Consider the following 21,540-nt stretch of genomic DNA (forward strand, 5'->3'; position numbering starts at 1 on the left):
TCATCTTTTTTAAATCTTTATTACAGAATATTTCAAACTTACACAGCAGTAAAGAAAACACTATTTTGAGTCTCCATGTACCCATTGCCCACTTTCAACAATTATCAAAGTATGACCAGTCCAATTTTCTTCATAACTTCACATGTTCACCCACCATCCAATGATTTTGAAATGAATCTCACACATTATTTCATCTATAAACATTTTGGTATATATGTATGTTGGACCGCACCCTGCAGGCTTGCAAGCCCTGTGGTTGCCCAGCTTTGAAACCAAAGAAGAAGCCCAGAAACAGAGACATCAATGGTTTATTGGATAGGGAATCCCACTAGACTGAAGCACAAGGTCCTGCAGTGACAGCCACTGTGCAGGGACAAGGGCAGCCAGGACATGGTAGCATCTACCCTACTCCTGGGAAAAGGAGTCCCATTAGTTACCAGGGAAACCAGTGGCTGGGGCAGAGAGCAAGCCCATAGGCACTGACTGGCTAAGCCTTATAACAGAGGATTGGACAGTCCTGAGTGAAGCAGGGACTAGTGGAGCAGAGGATGTACAGAGAGCAAGAGAACAGCCATCTTGAGTGGCCTGAACACACATCGTATAAAACACAACAGCTAAATGTAAAAACAGGACAATGTTTTGTGAAGAAATATCTTCATCACACCCTCCTCCAATGAACAATTTTTCTGTCACCAAATATGTAGGCAATATACACATTTTATTGATCATCCTACAATTGCTCTCTTTCTTTTTACAGTATGTTTGATCAAATTGAGATCCAAACAACAGTTATACATTTTGACTGCTAATTTGTCTCTGAAGTCTTGTCATTTAGGTATCCTGATTTAGATACCTGTTTTATCTTCATATGGTTTACTTCAAAGAATTCAGGGTCTTGTGGTTTTCTGTTTCTTTGTTTTTGTCCGGTGGCTTTCCCATTACCTGGGTGTGCTGCTTGCATTGTCTTGGCATCATTTAACACGTTCAACTCATTCCTACACTTATTACACATCCACTGTTAGATCTCACATATGTGGGACTGTTTCACAGGAAGCACTTAGCACTTCCTTCAGGATGTAACTAATGCCACCGTTGCCTCTTTTGATAATGTCAGCAGCAATTAATGATCAGTGTTCAGATCTCTATTTCATTAGGTATTGTGAATGTTTATATTTTGATTAAATTATTTACTTTCTTAGGTACAAGCTGGGATATTTTTACAAAGATGAACTCTCTTCTACTATTTTGTTGCCGTGAGGTCCTGATTTTAAAAGAAAGGCAAAATTAATGTTTGTTGTTTTAGACAAGTTTTCAAAGTGAATTAATTCCTTGTACTAGCCTCTAATAATGATCAATTAAGTAGGGTTTTCTTTTTAGTATCATAATGAATTCATGTGTTTAAATGCATTTGATGTGCTTTGATTTACTAGTTATTTCTACAAATTCTCAATTGTTCCATCTTTTACCAGTAGGATCCTCTTTAAGTTGGTGGCTTGAAATTGATTATGAGAATGTTTACATGACACAAATCAGCAAACACAGAACAGGGCTTTTTCCTCCCAGAAAACCAGGCAACAACACCTGCCACCTTACTTACCACTGGCATCACATCCTATTCTGTCTCTTTCGTCACCATCATATAATTTTGGTTCTGTGGGTAAATATACATTTAATGGCCACTTCTAATCCTCACATACATGATTTTTTAAAGTTTTTTCGATGGTCTTTAGGACATTTTCTATTAAATTGAGAAGTGCTAATAGAAAAAATACAAGCTTAGTTCTTGTGTGTTCATGATCGTTTGTCTGTGGTCCTTACATTTGACAATTATAGACTTGCTGGATATGAAATTCTTGGATGACATTTTATTTATTTGAACATCTTAAGTAACATTCTTTTTTTTCCCCTTGCATTTCAGGCTTTCCAAGAGGTTTCCACTGTTAATGGAGGTAGAGGAGTGTTACTTCTTGCTGACGGGGATGAAATCCTGGCTCTTACTTGGCTCCCTCTGACACCAACAGGTCAGCTTGAGAGCTTCTGGTGCCCACTTCCAGCATGATGCTGGTGGAAGTCTGGGCTTCACACCTGGTCTTGGCTGGTGGGGGCAGGGCACGTGGGAGAAGGGTCACAGATTTTTCTGTGGCGCTTGGCTGGTTTTGAGTAGTTGTTGTTTAAAGGTGTTCTGTGTTGCAAGATTGCCCCTGTCCTAACTCATTTCCTGGGGAGAGCAGGCATTTGTTGAGGCTTTTTTTGTAAGTATTTGTTGGTATTTCTGAGTTGCCACCTTCTTTAGCTCCACATCTGGGATATTTAAGGCAAAAAGAAAACCCTGAGAACTCACCACTAAGTCATCCTTTGGATCCTGAGGTCCCAGCCAGTCTACCTTGCTCTCTCCATCTTTCAAAGTCTACTTATGTTTGTTTTATACAATAACCAAGGGTTTTAGTTTTATTGAACAGAAGAAATATAGCTCTCTCTTCCTAAAAGTGGAACTATAAGTTTCATTTTAACTTAATTATTTTCCAAAAGAGCTTGTGGACCACGTTTGAGAATGTCCACCTATGCCCTTCACCTTCAAATGTAAATTGTGTCATACTTTCAGAATTCTGTATATATTTGTTGGATGTTTTCATCAGGAAAACCATTTTTCCTATGTTCATTTCTACTTGTCATGTTTATCTCTTAATCTGTTTAACTATTTGTTCTTGACTCATATCTATGATTAAGGTTATCTCTTACTTTGCTTTCTTTTTAATAAACCAACTTGAAGCGTGTCTATTTTCTTGAATTCTTTTTAAATTTAATGTTTACATGTCCTCTGTTTTTTTAAGGTGAGCAATATTTGTTTCCTATAATTTGCATTGGCTTTCTATTTCTGCTCTAGCAAATCACCACAAACTTATGGGCTTTAAAATACAAAAATTTACTTTCTTACAATTCTGTAAGAAGTTTAAGTGGGTCAGGAGACTGCATTCCTTTGGGAAGCAGTAGAGAAAGATGTCTCCTTACATTTTCCAAATTCTAGAGGCCACCTGCATTCCTTCGTTTGTTGTTCCCTCCATCTTCAAAGATGGTTGCATAGCATCTTCCAGTCCCTCTTTCTAACTATGATTCTCCTACCACTCTCTTTCCCTTATAAAGACCTTTGTGATTATATCTGGCCCACCCAGATAACCCAGGATTTCTTTTACTCAAACTCCTTAATTTTAATCCTATCTATAAAATTTCTTTTGGCATATCAATTAACATATTCACAAATTCTAGAGATCAGGACACAGACATCATTCAGGGGCCATTATTCTTTCTCATACATCACAAAATTGTTTTATCTCCTTTCCTTAGTTTTGAGGTCACGTTTCACAGATTTTGTGTTTTTATTTAGTTGCACTATATCAGTAAGTGATTGGGAAAGATTTATTTTCTGGATTGAGTTGTTTTCTTCTGTATAAAAACATTCGTCATTGAATAGCTTTATCTTTTTGTTTTTCTCTCTGAATTATGCTGTTTCTATATTTTTCATAATGCATAGCTTTCTCTCCCTATGAATCTTGTTGGATCTCTTTTTATATGAATTTTGTTTTTTCTTCAGACATAAAGTTTGAGAGCTCTAGATGATTTCTGCTCTTCAGCTATTCTATACCCTGGGGGAATTGTAGAGGAAGAAACAGCAGGAAACTGAGGTTGCAGTTTGAAAACCTAAAGTCCTACTATTCTGCTAAATGTCCTTATAAGAACTCAGTACCTTAGCCGGAGGAACTGCAGCCATCTTTTTTACTCCCCCTTCAGGAAAGGAAACAATAAAGGTGATCTACCAGTTTTTCTCTCTCAGTGACAATGTGCAGAGTTTTGTCAATGTTTCATCACAGCTACTACTGGGAAAGGAGCAAGAATTAATCTGTGCAGCTCTTTCCTCTCTGTTTCAGATGCTTCTTAATTTTTCCTTTTATGCAAAAGCAACAGTTCTTTTTATAGCTTATTATATTAGTTTGTATGCTCCTTACATGGTGTTGTCACAAAGAGGGCAGGACCAGCTTGGGATTATTTATTGATGAATAAAAGCCATGAGATAGTGAGAGGTCAGTAACATATATTTCAACCTCTTGCAACTTTTTTCCCCCATTATCAGGGATTGTATGCTAATTTTAATTATCTCACTAGAGAAGAATGCAAATAGGGTCTAAATTATATTTTTAATAGTTTTCCCAATTGGATTCAAAGTATAATTGAGTATAAATCATTTCCTTTTTAAAGACGTTATTTGAATTTAAGTCAGGGATAATACTTGTCATTATTTGCAGGCGAGCTGAATCTTTCATAAAATTACAGGCATTCTAACTTAAAGAGATTCTAAAAGGCATATAAACCTAGTCATCTTTAAAATTGTAGAATATTCTATAAAATTTTTGCCAAGTGGTCCTCGAAATGTGGGTTAGATCCCTCAGCACCCCTGAGGCAGCCCTTACTGTCTGTTGCCTGGTTTTGATAAAAGCCTCATATACTCATCTGAACTCTTTCTCATATTGACCAGCGCTTTGTGAATCCTCCACTGGGGAACTTAGGTAATTCTTCTACACAATAACCCTATCAATATGTGGGGGAAACACTCACAATATTCTTCTTCAAGCTACCAGCCGGGGTACTAACTCTTATTGAAAAGTTGTGAGCATCTTCGCCATTCTAGTCTCTCTGACTAGAACACATCTGGCAGGAATAAAACCCTGTTAGAGTGAAGCACTAAGTACAAACAATACTTAAATTATGTCTTCACAGCAAAACAATATCACAGTCTCACTCTAAAGTTTGTGGGGCTTTTTTCCCCTTAATTTCCCTGTAATCACTGCAGGCTCAGGTGTTTAGCACTTCAGTGGGCATTTCATATTTTTGACTGAAATTATAGTCACTACGGACTAAAACACTGCTACTGAGAGCCTTTTACTCTCTTCCTACGTTTTCTGCAGTTAGCATCATGTTCTAGTTTGCCTTCTCACATCTGAAACTGTTGAATTTCATTTTTAAAAGATTTAGACCACCAGGATAGAATCGGAGCCCTATTTTGTGATTCGGTGAATTTATTATTTCCCCAAACTTTATGTTATACTAGATTCGAAGCATCAGTAATCATGTGTCAGTTAAGTCCTTCACAGCCAGAGGAGAGACAAGGAGGGAGAAAAAAAAGAAAGAAACATAGTAGGAAAGTGCAAAGGGAAGGAAGGGGAAAAGAAAGGAGAAAAAAAAAAGAAAGGGAAGGAAATAGATTGTCAAGTATACAGGGGCTTTATACTTCATTCTCTTTTTCTGCAAGGATTCAGAATTCATGATTTAGCAAATCTGAAAGTAGTGAAAAATGCAACCTAATTAAAATGACTATAATCCAACCTCTTCGCCTTTGTTTGGAAGAAGCTACAAAGAATAAATAAATAAATACATAAATATGTTGTTGCCTCTGTATTTTCTTTGCATGTTTCCTCAAATTGCTCAAGGTGCTTATCACACATCTTATTTATTATCCTCACACAAACACATGCACTAGAAGGAGGAAATGATTTTTATATACATTATTTTTTTCTTAATCACATCAGGCTAGATCCTAGAATTCTATTTTATTAAAGATGACATGTGATAGAAAAATGATGGGAGATGATGGAATTAAAAGTAATTAAAATACGATGTAGAAACATATGGACAATAAGTCAGAGGTGAGCAAAAGAGACAGTGTGAAAAATCTAATTTAAATAAAAGTAGGATAGTGGGAGGATAGTTAGGGCATAAATGGGCAATTTGCATCTTTTGAAATTCTTTCAGAAACATAACTAAGATGATAAGTTAACTTCAAGAATCGCAAGATACCTTGTTTAAGGATGCAAACTTGGAACTAGTAGAAAAATAAGTCTGGAGAGCTGATGCACAGCAGAGTGATTATGGTCCATAACTCTGTATTAGGAACTGCAAAGTTGCTAAGAGCCTAGATCTTAATTATTCCCACCACCAAAAATAATAATAATAACAATAATTACATAATGTGATAGAGCTATAAGTTAATGCTATGACAGTAATCACACTGTAATATAAAAATGTAGCAAATCAACAAGTTGTACAACTTAGACTTACACAGTTACATGTATATTTTACTTCATTAAAAAAACAAATAAAAGTGGGTGAAGACAAACTAACAACAACTAAACTACCTGCTTAACATCAGAAACTGTATAAGAGAAAGTAAAGGGAAAACAAAGGGCCTAGTGACAAACCTTAGATCCAGAAAACCCCAAATCATTATCAGGTACTCGCTGCAAAGCTTCTTAGTCCCTCTCAAAAAAAGGAAGCAAAAGCTGGAGGGTCACGTGGGAGCCACCAAATTGGATGAGAGTCCACCGAACCATGTGAACATCTGAAAATGGTAAAGTTATCTGGTGGTCTGTACCCTGTGAAATCTAGAAACCAACCCACTGAAGCCCCCTTTTGTTATTGAAGAGATAGTGCTGATATAGAATCCAAACTGATCAGGTCAGGGCGCATAGGGGCAGAGGACAGAGAAGAGTCAGATAAGGGGAGGCAGGGCTGAAGCCGGGGGGGAGCTGTGGAGGAGGTTCTCAGCAAGTAGAGGCCTTATTTTTGATTAGCTGGTGAAAACAACAGAAGAGGGGGCTCTAGCAGGGTAAAACTGCAGTAAATATCCTTGTTTGCCTCCAGTCCCTAAAACTGCAGTATGATCATTTTTTAACAGAAAAGAACAAATCTGTGTCCATATTAGGTCTGTTTCTTTGGCTTTAACCCTGTGCCCTGTTTTCTAGGCTTAGTCTTGCTAGCTCTGCACCTTTTGTAAAAGAATGTTGCCTTTAACTTGAAATATACAGGACAGCCTATTCTCAAGGCTCTGACCTTTAAGGGTATTAACACTTTTGCACATATATAAAGATAACAAGATGCAGAATAGAAAATAAGATTTGTTTTGTTAGAGGTTTTACAGGGGCACCATGACCTGACCCACGTGGACAGCAGCAAGAACAAACAATTCCTACACCTAGAAGTTTGCAAAAACCAACCACACCTCCTCCCCTTTTCAGTATAAAAGGAGGCTTAATTCTGACTGGAGTAAGATGGTTCTCCAAGATATTAGTCTGCCATCTTCTCAGTCTGCCAGCTTTCCGAATAAAGTCACTGTTCCTTGCCCCAACATCTCGTCTCCCGATTTACTGGCCTGTCGTGCGGCAAGCAGAATGAGTCTGGACTCGGTAACAGTTTCTCCTACAGATGTGTCACAGAAAAGGTATGAAACAGAATCTCATGCAAAGCTGTTATAATTTAAAAAAAGAAAAGAAGGAGAGGAATTATATCCCTTTACATAAGGAAAGCATGCCATTAACATCTACCTATATAGCAGGTTAAAAATTACTAAGTTAATGTTTCAAAATAAGCTATGAGAAAATGAGAAAAATTATAGAAATTTCAAAGAATAAAACAAATCAGCAAGCTATAAAATGTTAAATGATAGAAATTTAAAATAATGAAAAATCTAAAAGAGAAAATTTAAAAAATAAAGTACTTAGTGAAAATAATATTTGAAAGTATAATAATTTTATAGTCCAAAGTATAAACTAAATATCCATGAGTCCATACTAAGTAAATGATTCAATAAATGAGGCAAACAGACAAATCTGTGCAGAAGTCCAAATAATTTATGTAAATGATCTGCCCTAAAGTTGGTGAAGCATAACTTCCCATTCCGTAAGTGGGAGTTGTGCACAGTAACTCCTTTCCAGATAGTCTAGTAAGGAAAGGGTGGAGGATGGGGGAAAGAGTAACTAACGTTACTTGAGAAAACTGGCAAACATTATCTCAGCCAGATGGTCAAGCTCAACATCTGCAGCAAAGTCATGTTTAGTGTATGTACTTTTGATTTGTTATGAAGAAAATGACGCATAACTTTTGTAGCCTGCTACTTCCCCAAAACTTATAACCCTGTCTGAGAATAAGAATGTCCAAAAAAGGGGACATTCTACAAAAGACCTGACCAGTGCCCTTTAAAACTGTCAAGTTCATAAAAAAAAGGAAAGTCTGAGAAACTGTCATACCCAAGAGGAACCTAAGGAGACATGATGATTAAATGTAATCTTGGAGGGGATCATGGAACAGAAAAAGGACACTAGAACAAAATATGGACTTGACTTCATAATAATGTTACAACATCGGTCCATTCATTAAACAATTGCACCACATAATGTAAGATGCTAATAATAGGCAAAACTAAGTGTGGGCCATATGGAAACTGTGCTATCTTTTTAATTTTTCTAAAATTAATTTCTAAAATTAGTAAGTCTAAAGGTCTTCTAGAAAAAAAATTTCTTTTTCACAAAAGTAAAAATCATTTAAGTGTGAAATCTAAACTAAGATGAAAAGAACAAATATAGAAAATAAATAGACCTTAAAGGAATAAAAGATGCAGAGAAAAAAAATTTAAAGCAAAAAGCAATGAAGACAACAATGAGATAACACTACACATATATTAAAATGGACAAAATCTAGAATATTGACAACACCAAATGCTGACAAGGATGCAGAGCAAAAGGAACTTTTATTCATTAATAATGGGGATGCACACTTGGAAGACAGTTTGGGGGTTTCTTACAAAACCAAGCATACAGTTATCATATATTTCAGCAGTAGTCCTCCTTGGTATTTAACCAAAGGAGTTGAAAATGTACATCCCCAGAAAAACCTAGCCGTGGGAGTGTGTAACAGCTTTACTCATAATTGCCAAAACCTGAGGTAACCAAGATGTCCTTTAGTAGGTGAGTGAATAAATAAAATGTAGTACATTTCAGACAATGGAATATTATTCAGTGCTAAAAAAGAAGTGAGCTATCAAGGCATGAAAAGACATGGAGGAACTTTAAATGTGTATTAGTAAATCAAAGAAGCTAATCTAAAAATGCTATATACTATATTATCAAAACTATATGATATTCTGGACAAGCAAAACTATGGAGTCAGTAAAAAAATTCAGTGGTTGCCAGCGGTTGGAGAGAAGGGATGAACAGGTGGAGCACAGAGGATTTGGGGGGATGATGAACCTGCTCTGTATAATACCATTAGGATCAATACAAGTCATTAAATAATGTTCAAACACATAGAACGTAAAACACCAGGAGTGAACCCTAATGTAAATTATGGACTTTGGGAGATTATGACATGTCAATGTAGGTTCATCATCTGCAACAAATGTGCCACTCTGGTGGGGGCTGTTTATAATAGGGGAGGCTTTGCATTGTAGGAACAAGAAGTATATGGCAAATCTCTGGACTTTCCTTTCAAATTTACTGTGAACCTAAAACAATTTTTGTCTAAGAAAATTATCTTTAAAAACAAAAAGATATGAACGGATCCAAATGATACTAAAGAAAATGATAGAGAAGTTAGACATACATGTATAAGAGTGGTACTCAGTAAGTATCAGTAGGAAAAAAAAAAACCAATGAAACAGAATAAATACTTAAAAACCATAGCATTCCATACACCCCCAAATCACCTCTAGAACTTACATATTGAAATTTCACATTAAGTACCAGAGAAAATTTCTCAGAAAGAGTGCCCTAGAGATTTGTTCTAGTAAAATTCTTAAGGTGGAAAAAAATATTTGAGGCATTAACACTTTATATTAGAAAACAGAAGGCAGTAACAGGCACCCACTCCCATCGACATGGTGATAGTAACAGAGGTGGCCTTGTGGAAACTAAGGAATGTCACCACCACTCAGCAGTAACCAAGACACTCTGGCCCCATTGTATCAGTTAGTTGAGACCATGTGAGGAGCAGTAACCAGGCACTCCTACCCTTCCCAGCCATAGAAGTATTATGGAAGCCCCTTGGGAAGCCAAAACTTCTTCCCACGCTGAGCAGCAACTAGGAATGTCCTTGGGTGTCAAGGAAGGCCAAGTAGGAAGCCTGGATTTCTACCCACTTCTTGCAGTAAAAGCCCACTCTTTCCCTGTTAAAGCAATTTCAGAGGAAACCAGCTAAAATACAAAGTTGAAATAAAACCCAGAGTTTAACATAATACCCCAAATACCCATGATTCAATTTTTTAAAGTTATAATACCAAGAACCAGAAAAATTTCAAACAAGATGAATAGAGAACAATAAGATGTCACCACTGATATGGCAGAGATGTTAAAATTATCTGACAAATGTTTTAAAGCAGCCATCATAAAATGCCTCAACATAGTGAGGAATATGTTTCAAACATGTGAAAAACTAGAAAGTCTCAGCAAAGAAATAGAAAGTCTCAGAAAGGCAATACAAAGCATAAAGAAGAACCAAATGAAAATTTTAGACCTTAAAATACAATAGCTGAACTAAAAATGCAATAGATGCACTAAACATCAGAGTGGAGGGAACAAAAAACAAGCCAATTAAGCAGAATAGAGAACAATAAAATTACCCAATTGAATGACAGGTGAAAGACTGATTAACAAGAAATAACAGAGCCTCAGGGAACGATGGAACAGTAACAGAATATTTAAAATTCTTGGTATCAGTCTCAGAGGGAGGAGAAAGAAACTGGGGCTTAAAAAGTATGCAAAGAAATAACTGCTGAAACTTCCCAGATTTTCAAAAGACATACACCAACTTATTTTCAAAAGCTGAACAAGCCCCAGGTCTGAGGTAAAACTGTGTAGAACCTACAAGCAGACACACACATGAGTACAAGTAAAACTGGGGGAATCAAAATACCATTGATGGCATGTATCAATGTCAATATCCTAGTTGTGGTATTATATTACAGTCCCTAAAACAATTTTTGTCACATTGGGGGAAACTGGACAAAGTATACAGGTTCTCCCTGTATTATGTTGACAGTTGCATGTACATCTACAAATATGTCCTTAAAACTTTCCATTAAAAATCTTTTTTGCCTCCCAGTCCCAGTTTAGCCCGCCTCTCTGCTCTCATCATCCTGTAATTTAAAGAGCCTACAAGGAAGTCGGGAGGAGGAGTAATTTGACATTTCTTATATTCTTGAAAGGACGTTATTATAGAAACGGAGAGAAGATTGTGGTTGCCACAGTTAAGGAGGGGTGGGGTCAAAGGAAAGTGGTTGTGGCTATAAAAGGGCAACGTGAGGCACTCTTGTGGTGATGGAAATTCTCTGTATCTTGACTGTACCATATCATCCTAGTGGTGATATTATACTATGTTCTATAAAACACTACTATTGTGGGACATTGGGGAAAGGGTACTTGAGATCTTTCTGCATTATTTATTGAAAGTGCATGTGAACCTACAGTTACCTCAAAATTTAAAGTTTTACTAAAAAATAGAATTCAGCTGATTAAAATTCATGTTTAGGAACTCTATAAATGACCAGGGATGAATACTGAATCAGTTAAAAATAGAACTAATCTTATTACCAAATAAATAAAGAAATTATGATTTTCAGAATATTATAAATGTAAACCTATAAGAAAACAAAAATTTGGAAGTTATAGGAAGACCATGAGATGGATTTTAAAAATCTAGGTCACCACCTTTTACAGAAAGGAGAAAATTTATGAGTTGTCACTGGTTAATATCATATAACTTAAAAGTATGTCATTAATATCTTAATAGTTCTTATTATATTTTAATGTTACAGATATCTGTTAGATTATTTCTCCCAGAGAGAAAATATTTATTTGAATTTCAGAAGTTTCACTTTAGATTATTTTTGTTGCATTACATTTAAACACAATTAAATGTAATACATCTAATAAGCCAGTATAGTGCCTAATATAGTAATAATGTTTCTGGAGTTAGAAAAGAAAGGAAAGGAGTTAATATGGTGTAGTGGAAGAGTTAATATATATTTTGGAACAGCAAAGAATTGAATTTGCATCTTTGATTTTGTATTTACTGGTCAGAGTCCTAGAGCAGGTAGTGACTTCATCTGAAACTCAGCTTCACTTTCTCTAAATTGGGCCAATACTGCTCATCTTACAAGATTTTTATCAGGACTGAATGAGGAAATGTAGGAACAACTTGGAACACAGAGCCTGGCATAGACTCTGCTCTCTGCCTTGAAGTTAAAAATGGATTAAATTTCTCAATAACTATTAATTCTTCTCTTCCCTTCAATATTATGTTCCATTATATTCAGAACATCTTGATTAAGTTCACAGGGAATTGTGGAGTGAATTTAGAATCACTTCTATTTAAAGTGGGTAAGTGTTAAGAAAAGAATCAGATTCCATTGTCATCTTCTACTATCCAGAAACCTCTCAGAGACTTTCAAGCACACAGGCTTTACTAAACATAAATTACCATTTATTTCTTATTGGGCATTTTGGGAAACAGCTGAGGCTTACTAGGGACAATTTTCTTGTTGGAAAACATATTGAAAATCCCTGAGATGGGTAAACAAAAGATAAGGTTGGAAACAAAATTTCAGTTCCGACATGACATACCAATTTGCTTCTCACGGGTGGACATTAGGTTGTTGGCAGGGATTAGCCAAACAATTTATATATTTCTCCCTTCCAGTCAGGCAGCATCTGGTTTGCAATGGAAGACTGAACATTTGCCTGCTCTTCTCTACCCCCAACTGTCCTCCCCATATGTACTCACAGAAGTAAAGAAAACTTCTAAATCAAATTAATAAAATGACAGACCATGAGGCAAAATATGGTACACTTTCTCTCATTAACCAGGGGTTCAAGTGGAAACAAATCTGCTTCCAGCTCGATTTACGGTGTAGGTAAAAGAGCATCACACAGGTTTGCTGGCTGGCTCCACACCTTCACGTAACTTTGGTTCACTGTTCTGCTCTGACACTCACTGAGGGCAAACTGGTAAACTTGCTCTGCATCCAGGGACTTGCTTCCCAGCAGGGGATCCTCCTGACATTACCTGATGAGGTCATTGTGAAAATCATCTGGTCTGGAGAATTTTAAATGATAAACAGATAGTCACATCATGATCAAGTGCTGTCAACGTATGAACCACCTGCTTTCTCAGAAAAAGTACCCTGGACAGAGGCAGGACACCCCTCACAGCAAGTACATCTGTACAACAGCTATCAGCCAGCAACTAATCTATGCAACAGTTGACTGGATGGCACCACGAGGGCACATCATCTACTAATCACATTTCAGGTATGTGTTTCCACAAGTCTGTGACCCCGACTCCTAAAACTGTACACAAAGTTTGGTCAACCTATTATGTAAGATAGGACTTTCTAAAATTTAGACTATTTAAACACTACCAATTAACTTGACCTAATTGGTATTTATAGGACACTGTACACAACAAATGCACTAAACACATTTTTTCAAGGATTTTAACAAAGGACCATAATGAGGGGGCCAAAAAATAATTCTAAACAACCGTCAAAATTGCTCATTCTAGCAAGTTATTTTGTCTGAACACAGTGGAATTAAATGAGAAATCCATAAAACAGAAATATGTTCTGTTATGAAGAAAGTCACATTCACAAGTGAAACAATACTTTTCCAAATATCACATAGGTCAACAAACAAATCACAAGAAAAGTAGAAAATAGTTTAAAGTAAATGATAACTAAAATACAACAGGCCAAAATTTGTGGGATGCAGCTTAAACACTGGTTAGAGGGAAATTTATAGCATTATATGCTTAGATGAAGATGAAAAGTGTTAATACTAATTATCTACATTTCTACCTCAAGAAGATAATGCAGGAAGAGAAAAATAAACTCAAAGTGAGTATAAGGAAGAACACAATAAATGTAATAAGTCAAGTAGCAAATAGAAAAATAGTAGAAAGGATCAACAAAGACAAAATGTGTTTCCTAGAGAATAGAAATTGACAAGGCCTTAATATGTCTGGGAAAGACACAAATTAACATTATCAGAAATAAAAGAGAGAATATTATTAAAGTTCCTGTAGAATTTAAAAAGAATAGTGAGGTAAATTCAAACAATAAATTCAACAAATTAAATGAAATGGACAAATCCCTTAGAAATCATAACTTACCATAATGGATACAAGGAGAACTACAAAATCTTTTTAAGAAATTAAATACAGAATCAATAAATTTCTCACAAAGAAAATCCCAGTACAGAATTGTTTCACAGAGGAAATAATCCCAACCTTAAACAAATGCTTCAAAAAATATGAAAGGAGGGATCAAATAACTCATTTTAAGGGCCAACAGAGCACTGAAAACAAAACATCAAATCACATAATCAGTTTACAAGTGGCCATCCCTCATGACCATAAACAAAGATATCCTCCATAAAATATTAGCAATGGAATCTAACAATTTATACAGCAAATAATGTGTCATAATAAATCTGTCCCAGGAGTCAAAGGATAATTTAATGTTTGAAAATCAGTCATTGCAATTCACCCTTTAACAAATTAAAAGAGAAAATGAAGGAGATCAATCATAGGAAAAAATTATGAGAACATTCATTCTTGGTAGTAAGAAAATTAAGAAAAGAAGGAAGCTACATATGATAAAGAGCATCTACAGAAAATCTAGAGGTAACATCACTCACTTCTTATGGTAAAAATTAAACTTTTCCCCAAAGATTGCAAAAAAAAGCAAGGATGTTTGCTCTCACTAATTCTATTCAATATCCTATTAGAGGGCCTAGACTTTGAACAAAGCGAGAAAACAAAATGCCTAAAGTTTGGAAGGTAGAGAATTAAAAGTGTCAACTCATGCATAACGAGTTTGTTCATGTAGAGTGATACTCCTCTCTCCTCCCTCCTCTCTCCATGTAACCATGGGACAAAATAGAAGCTTAGTAGTTGACCCAAATATATACAATTAAGGTTTTCTTTACAAAGGTGCCAAGGTGCTTCAGTGGGGAAAGGAAAGTTTTTCACAAATGTTCCTGGCATTGCTACATATATGGAATGAAATGACTCATGACAGCTACTTCTCAAAAAATAAACAAATAAAAATAATTCAATTTGGGATGTACAACTAAATGTGAAATCTAAAAGACCCTAGAAGAAATCATTGGAGAATGGACTCTAAATTTAAATAGCAAAATATTTTTTAGACAGAGAAATTCATATGAATCACTAACCATAAAAAAATTGATAACCTTGGCTACGTCAAAATAGTGACTTTCTCCTGTTCAAACAATATAATTGAGAAAATGATTAGGCAACCACAGAATAGAAGAGAATGTTCACAGTTGATAAACATACCAAAGGACTTCTGTTCAGAATATATCAATACCTGATATATCAGATTTTATCAATAGCTGATAAAAATCAATAATAAAAACCAAACAACCCCAATGGAAAATATAAGCAGAAGACTTGAACACTTTATATATATTTAGATATTTATTTATCTATATAAATTTATATGTTATATTTTATATTATTATTTATTATTATACTTTATATTGTATGTTTTATATATTTATGTTATATTATTATGTATTATATTTATAAGTATATTTTATATATATTTATATATATAAATAAATGTTATATATAAGTGTATTTTTTAATTATATATATATCTTTATATGTATATATTTATATATGTATATGTACATGTATATATTTATACAACCTATATATGTATATATACTTACATGTATGTCCAATAAACACATGAAAAGGCTCAGCATTAGTCAACGGGAAAATGATCATTAATGTCACAATGTGAGATACAACTTCATGTCCACAGAAATGGCTACAATTAAAATGACTGAGAACATAAAATGCTGAGCAGATGTGGAGCAACAGGAACTCTCACACATTGCTGGTGAGAGTGTAAAGTGTACAATAATTTTGAAAAACTGCAAGTATCTTAGAAATTTAAACAGACACTTAATGCTATGACTGTGGCAGGAGGTCAACTAGAGGATGTGACTGTAGGTTGACCCCTGAGCTGGACCCAGGCAATGAATGGTCCCTTGAACTTAGAAAATACTTTCTGTCCACCATTTCCCGTTTTCAAGGACACCGCCTTAAGAGAGTAATGTGTTGCTGAGACCATCTGGAAGGTATATGTGTCTGAACCCAGTTAAAGCCTCTATACAAATTTTTGAGATGCTGGCAGGTGGGTGCAGAGATCTAACTCTCTAGTGCCACCCAAGACAAGCCTCGTATGTAAGTTCCCTTGCTTATAAAACTTGCTACCTTTCAATCTGGAGTGCTCTGGCTCTTTCTTTGGTTTGTCCCTGTCCTCTTTGTATGGGGCCAGTTTCAGATTTCCCCCAGGAAGCTCCCAAATTTTCAAACCAACAAAGACATTCCTATGCATTTATCAAGAGAATAAATATATGTGTCAACAAAAAGACTAGTATGAGATATTTAGAGCAGTTTTACTTAGAATGGGACAAAGCTAAAGAAAAAAAAATCCCCAAATCCTATTCCAGAAGAGTGAATAAACAAATTGTAACATATTTCTACAAAGGAATACAATTATTCCCATTAAGAAGAATAGGAACCAGCCAACAAAAACATGAGCTACTAATGCATGTGTCTACATAGATGAGATAAGTAAGAGAAGCCAAAGAAAACCCCTCAAGAATCTTGGGGGCAACATGGAGCAATAATATGGAGGAACAAAGTAATAATATTTTGCATTCATTGTCCTAAACCCATTACATATATGATTTCATTTAATTCTAACTATATATAGTAGGTTTCATGGTTCTCATTTTATAAAGAATACATTATAGGACAATAAGTCATTAAGTATCATGCTCCGCATAACAGAGGATTAAGCCACAGATTCAGTATATCAGCCCAGTTCTGTCTCAATTCTAATCCCTACACATTGAAGACTATTGCACTGACCTACAATTCATTTCTACTGTTGCACCAGTTTTCTAATCAAACATGCCACCTCATGTCTTTCTATTCTAAGAGAAGCCTACTTTCAGTTAACCTCTTCTTGACTGAAACAGTGAGAAGAGATTGTCACTCTTTCTTTGCCTATAAACATTAAGGACCATCTTTTTTTATACTGAGGTTTTTAATATAAAACAGTACGTATAATAATATAAATATACCTGTGAATACAGAACTGAGAGGTGATAAATGTTAAGTTTGTGCTGTATATACCTAAAACTGATTTTGTAATAAAGAAATAAAGCAATAAATGGTAGTAAACTAACATTTGCCCCAATTCCAGAAACTCCTTGGAGGCAATCACTCTAATGAATTACATGTGTATATTATCAGTCTATGTTCATGCTTTTGTATCCTATATAAGTGACAATAAATACTATATGATATTTATATGAGTGTTTTGATGAATGGAAGTGCCCTGATAGAATTGCTGTAACAGAAAAGAACAAATCTGACTCCATATTGGATCTGTTTCTTTGGCTTTAACCCTGCGCCCTGTTTTCTAGGCTTAGTCTTGCTAGCTCTGCACCTTTTGTCAAAGAATGTTGCCTTTAGCCTGAAATATACAGGAGAGCCTTTTCTCAGGTCTCTGATGTGTAAGGATATTAATACTATTGCACATATATAAAGATAACAAGGTCCAGAATAGAAAATAACATTTGTTTTGTTAGAGGTTTTACATGGGCACCATGAACTGACCCACGTGGACAGTTACAAGAATAAAGAATTCCTACACGAAGAAGTTTGCAACAACCAATCACACCCCTCCCCTTTTTTAGTATAAAAGGAGCCTGAATTCTGACTTGAGTAAGATGGTTCTCCAAGACATTAGTCTGCCATCTTCTCAATCTGCCAGCTTTCTGAAAACGTCACTATTCCCTGCCCCAACACCTCATCTCTGATTTATTGGCCTGTTGTGCAGAGAGCAGAATGAGTTTGGACACGGTAACATTATGAGGGCAATATCTTGGCTTTTCCAGAATACAAGGGCATTTAAGATCCTGCTAACAGTACTCTTTATATAAACACATAAAAAGTTTGCATAAAAATCTAAATATTTATCAGGTATTAAATATTAATCTTTCTACAGTAAGTATAAGGCAAAACACAATTTTTTCAGAACTAGAGACTTTTTTTGCAGATTCAGAAATGTTTAGCATCCTCTCTTACAGCTTAAAAATTGAGAAACAGTGGAGTTTTAAAATTTAGAATTTAGAATTCAAATTAGAAATTAGAATTACTTAGAAGATAGAATTTATTATATAAAATGATTACATCTATTTGTAAATTATATATTTACAAAAAATGAGAATTGAACTAAAGCATTGTAACCCAAATTTAAACTGCTATGAATCAATACTATTTGTAGTTCCACAATTCTAAAACACATTTTTCACATTTTAATATTTTTTTACTCTGGAATTTCATAAAATTGATACGGATGTTAAATGTACTTACCGTTTCTTTTCTTATCTTTTCCTCTGAGAAAAAAAGTGATGTTGGTAAATGCATGGGGTATTATACTCTTGATGGAATTTTGTACTTAGTATATATAATCAATTTGTTTTAAGTTTTAATTTTTGTCATAAAACAAAGTATCATTAGCTACTTTCACCATATTCAGGGTGCTCAATGATGCCAAATTTAATGCGTACTTTGTTAAAAGGATTAAATTTGCTCCAGAATTCCATTGGGAATGACTACCACTATTTGTTGTTTGCATTTATTTCACATAAAAAGATAAATCAGAGTAATCGAGGGAACTTATATACCCTTTGTAATTTTTTTCTACTTCAACATTGGATTTTTTAATTTGTGTTTTAGAAACGTTTCCCTAAAGGAAAAATAAGTTTTACATCCTCACACTTTTCACTTTTATGCTTTCTCAAAACTTCAGAAGTAAAAAAGAAATTTTTTTAAGTGCCCCAAAATCAGGAATGGCACTGTGATTAAAAGCAGAAGCTCTCAATCCAGCTACCTCCATCCAAATCCCGAACACGCCTGCCAAACTGGGCGGCCTCAGGTAAATTTTTCACCTTCTGAACTTTAGTTTTCTCACTTGTCATAGAGGGATTATACAACTTCCATTATATTCTGAGATATATAACATATTAATCATGCAAAGCATATAGCACATAGGTTGACACTTCATCAACAATGAAAATTAGATGTTTTATTATGGTTAAGTCAAAAGAATTCTTTAAGGTACAAATTTTCATGACATTTTACACTTTTTCTTCATACTTGAAGACATAATATTTACTAGAGAATTATTAATTAACCAGTTTAAGAAACATATATTTTTGAAATCTAATCTCTATAATCACTATGTGATTATGTTATTGAGATCAAATTTTAATAAAATCATTTTTTTAAATGCACATGTCTGCGCTTCTTCTACTTCTAATTTTTACTTATTTACACTTCCTTTTTTTTGTCCTTAATTTGATCTGCCAGGTCTATTCTATTATGTTTTTCTAAAATAAGTTCAAGGACATGTTGACAATATATTCCCTTTTCTATGTTCAAATGCATTCATTTATACTTTTATCTTTATTATTTCCTATTTTTGCCTTTCCTTGAGTATATTTTATAGTTCTTTTTTGATTGAGTTGAGTTCACTTAATTGTATAATAGGGTAAGCACTTCAGAAATACACAGCTGTGTCATTTCTTTTTTCAGTTCTGATATTTTTTTAAATGACATTGATTTCCAGTTCTCTTCCGAATGTTCTTATTCATTATTCAGAGCCACCTATAAATGTTGGAATGGGTTTGCATTATTTGCACTCTGTATCAATTACCTTCAGTAGGAGAATGAATTATGGGTCTTAGTCTTTCACTCTTCCTTATATTCACACCCTTAACCATAACTTTATTGTTCTAGAGTGTATTTCTCTGCCCCTTGGCCTTTGGGCACATCCATGGGAATTTCTTAGACCAGAGGTGATTGGCAATGATACAACTAGAGACCTTCATGTGCTTGTGAAGCTGCACTTGCATTTTTATGTTTCCGCTATCCATCACAAGAAGATGTCTTGGAGAACCTACTGAACCAAGCCCAGCCTAGTCTAGTGGAAAAACTCAGCCAAAATCTGTCAATCTCTCAATCTTATCTCACTCATAGATTCTGCACCAAGAATATGTCAATGCTGTTTCAAGCTACTGAATTTCATGTAATTAGTCAGCATTGTTATGACAATAGTTGATAAACTCAGAGATTGGTAACTAGAAATGAGGTCTTGTGGTAATAAAATTCTCAAACGTGTGACAAGGGATTTGACACCAAGTGGTAGGCACTGAAGAAACAGTTAAAGCAACTATAAAAATGGTGACCTATATGAGTGGGAAAACACTTAGTGAAAACCACTGCCTGTGATAACATGGAAGGAATAAAATCTACCTAATGACCTTAAAAGGGTAGGAAGAGGTAATTTTAAGAAGATTCTGAAAATGTGTGCTGTTATTGGATGCATTTGATAAGGTACTAAAAAGAAAGAATTGAGCTCAGAAAGAAAGTGGCCAGTTGGGAACAGAATTTGAAGAGATATAGATGAGCTGGGAAGCCCCATGAAAAAGATCGGCAGGCCCCTCAGGCAGGGCCACTACTCTCCTGCCAGCACCATCCAGTTCCCTGGCCCAGTGGCATTATCACGCTTTTTGCATCTAAAACTGCTTGCTTCTAGGAAAGCGGAACTTAACCCTAAGATTCCATTGGTTCCCTGAGCTAACTCCTGATTGGTCCATTTATAGCACTTCATTTGCATGGAGCTCACTCCTGATTGGTCCATTTCTATCACTCCTGACTGGTCCAGTTCTACAAAGCTCATTCCTAATGAGTCAACTTTTGTTACATCTTATTTGCATATGATGTTGCAAAGTCTTGACCAGCAGCCTATAAAAGCCTAAGTAGACCTACAGACAGGGTCCAGAGCTTGGAGTATTAACTCCTTTGGGCCCACTGGTGTAATAAACCTGAGTTCTCCAACCCTCCAAGTACTGCTTGGTCTCACCCGGATCCAGGTGGCTGTCACAACTAAGCTGTAACACTGAGCTGTAACACTCTTTGCTGCAACATAGTCAGGCCAGAAATTAAAGGGATGGAAAATAAAACTATTTCTCACAAAATCAACTTCAGGACAGAAACCAAATATGGAAGAGGGGGTAGGGATAGGGCCAGGAAAACATGGCCTCAGGCAAAAGATGAAAACAAGATTATAACTGGAAAACCCATTTCTAAAAATCTCTGAAAGAATTAATATGAGCACCTCAGATACGCTCAGCCAAAGAAGGTTCAAGGATGGTTAAAGGTGTGGTTACACAGAAGTCTGATGCACCCTGCACCTCTAGAATTGATATAAAATAACAGCTACAGAGTTTTTGAAAATGTTGAATTTGCTAATGCCCTGGCAGCCTGGATGAAATAAAACTGAAATTACTTCAAGAGAGAAAAACTCTCAGGGCTTCTAAATTCCTACAGGCAGACAGCACACTGGGAAAGCTGACCAGGCACCAAAAGCTTCCCCCCTGGCTTTAGGGCAGAGGTGGGCCCATTTTCCCTGTAAAGGAATGGATAGTAAATAGTTCAGGATTGCTGGCCACCTGTGGTCTCTGCATATTTTTCTTTGCTTTCATTCTGTTTTTAACAACTCTTTTAAACTTAAAAGCCTTCCTTAGTTCCCAGATCATAAAAAAGACA

At 35.3% G+C, this 21,540-nt stretch overlaps 1 protein-coding gene across 1 annotated transcript in view; it reads right to left on the reverse strand.

The window, feature by feature from the left end:
- Nucleotides 1-21,540, reverse strand: part of LOC141577580 (uncharacterized) — a 56,835-nt gene continuing 35,295 nt past the window's right edge. The window contains exon 7 of the mRNA XM_074363188.1: nucleotides 1-21,540. This exon is cut by the window's right edge and continues 7,389 nt beyond it. The gene's annotated coding sequence lies outside the window, so the exon portion shown is untranslated.

Source organism: Camelus bactrianus, chromosome 4, assembly GCF_048773025.1.
Source record: "Camelus bactrianus isolate YW-2024 breed Bactrian camel chromosome 4, ASM4877302v1, whole genome shotgun sequence".
Taxonomy (NCBI): domain Eukaryota; kingdom Metazoa; phylum Chordata; class Mammalia; order Artiodactyla; family Camelidae; genus Camelus; species Camelus bactrianus.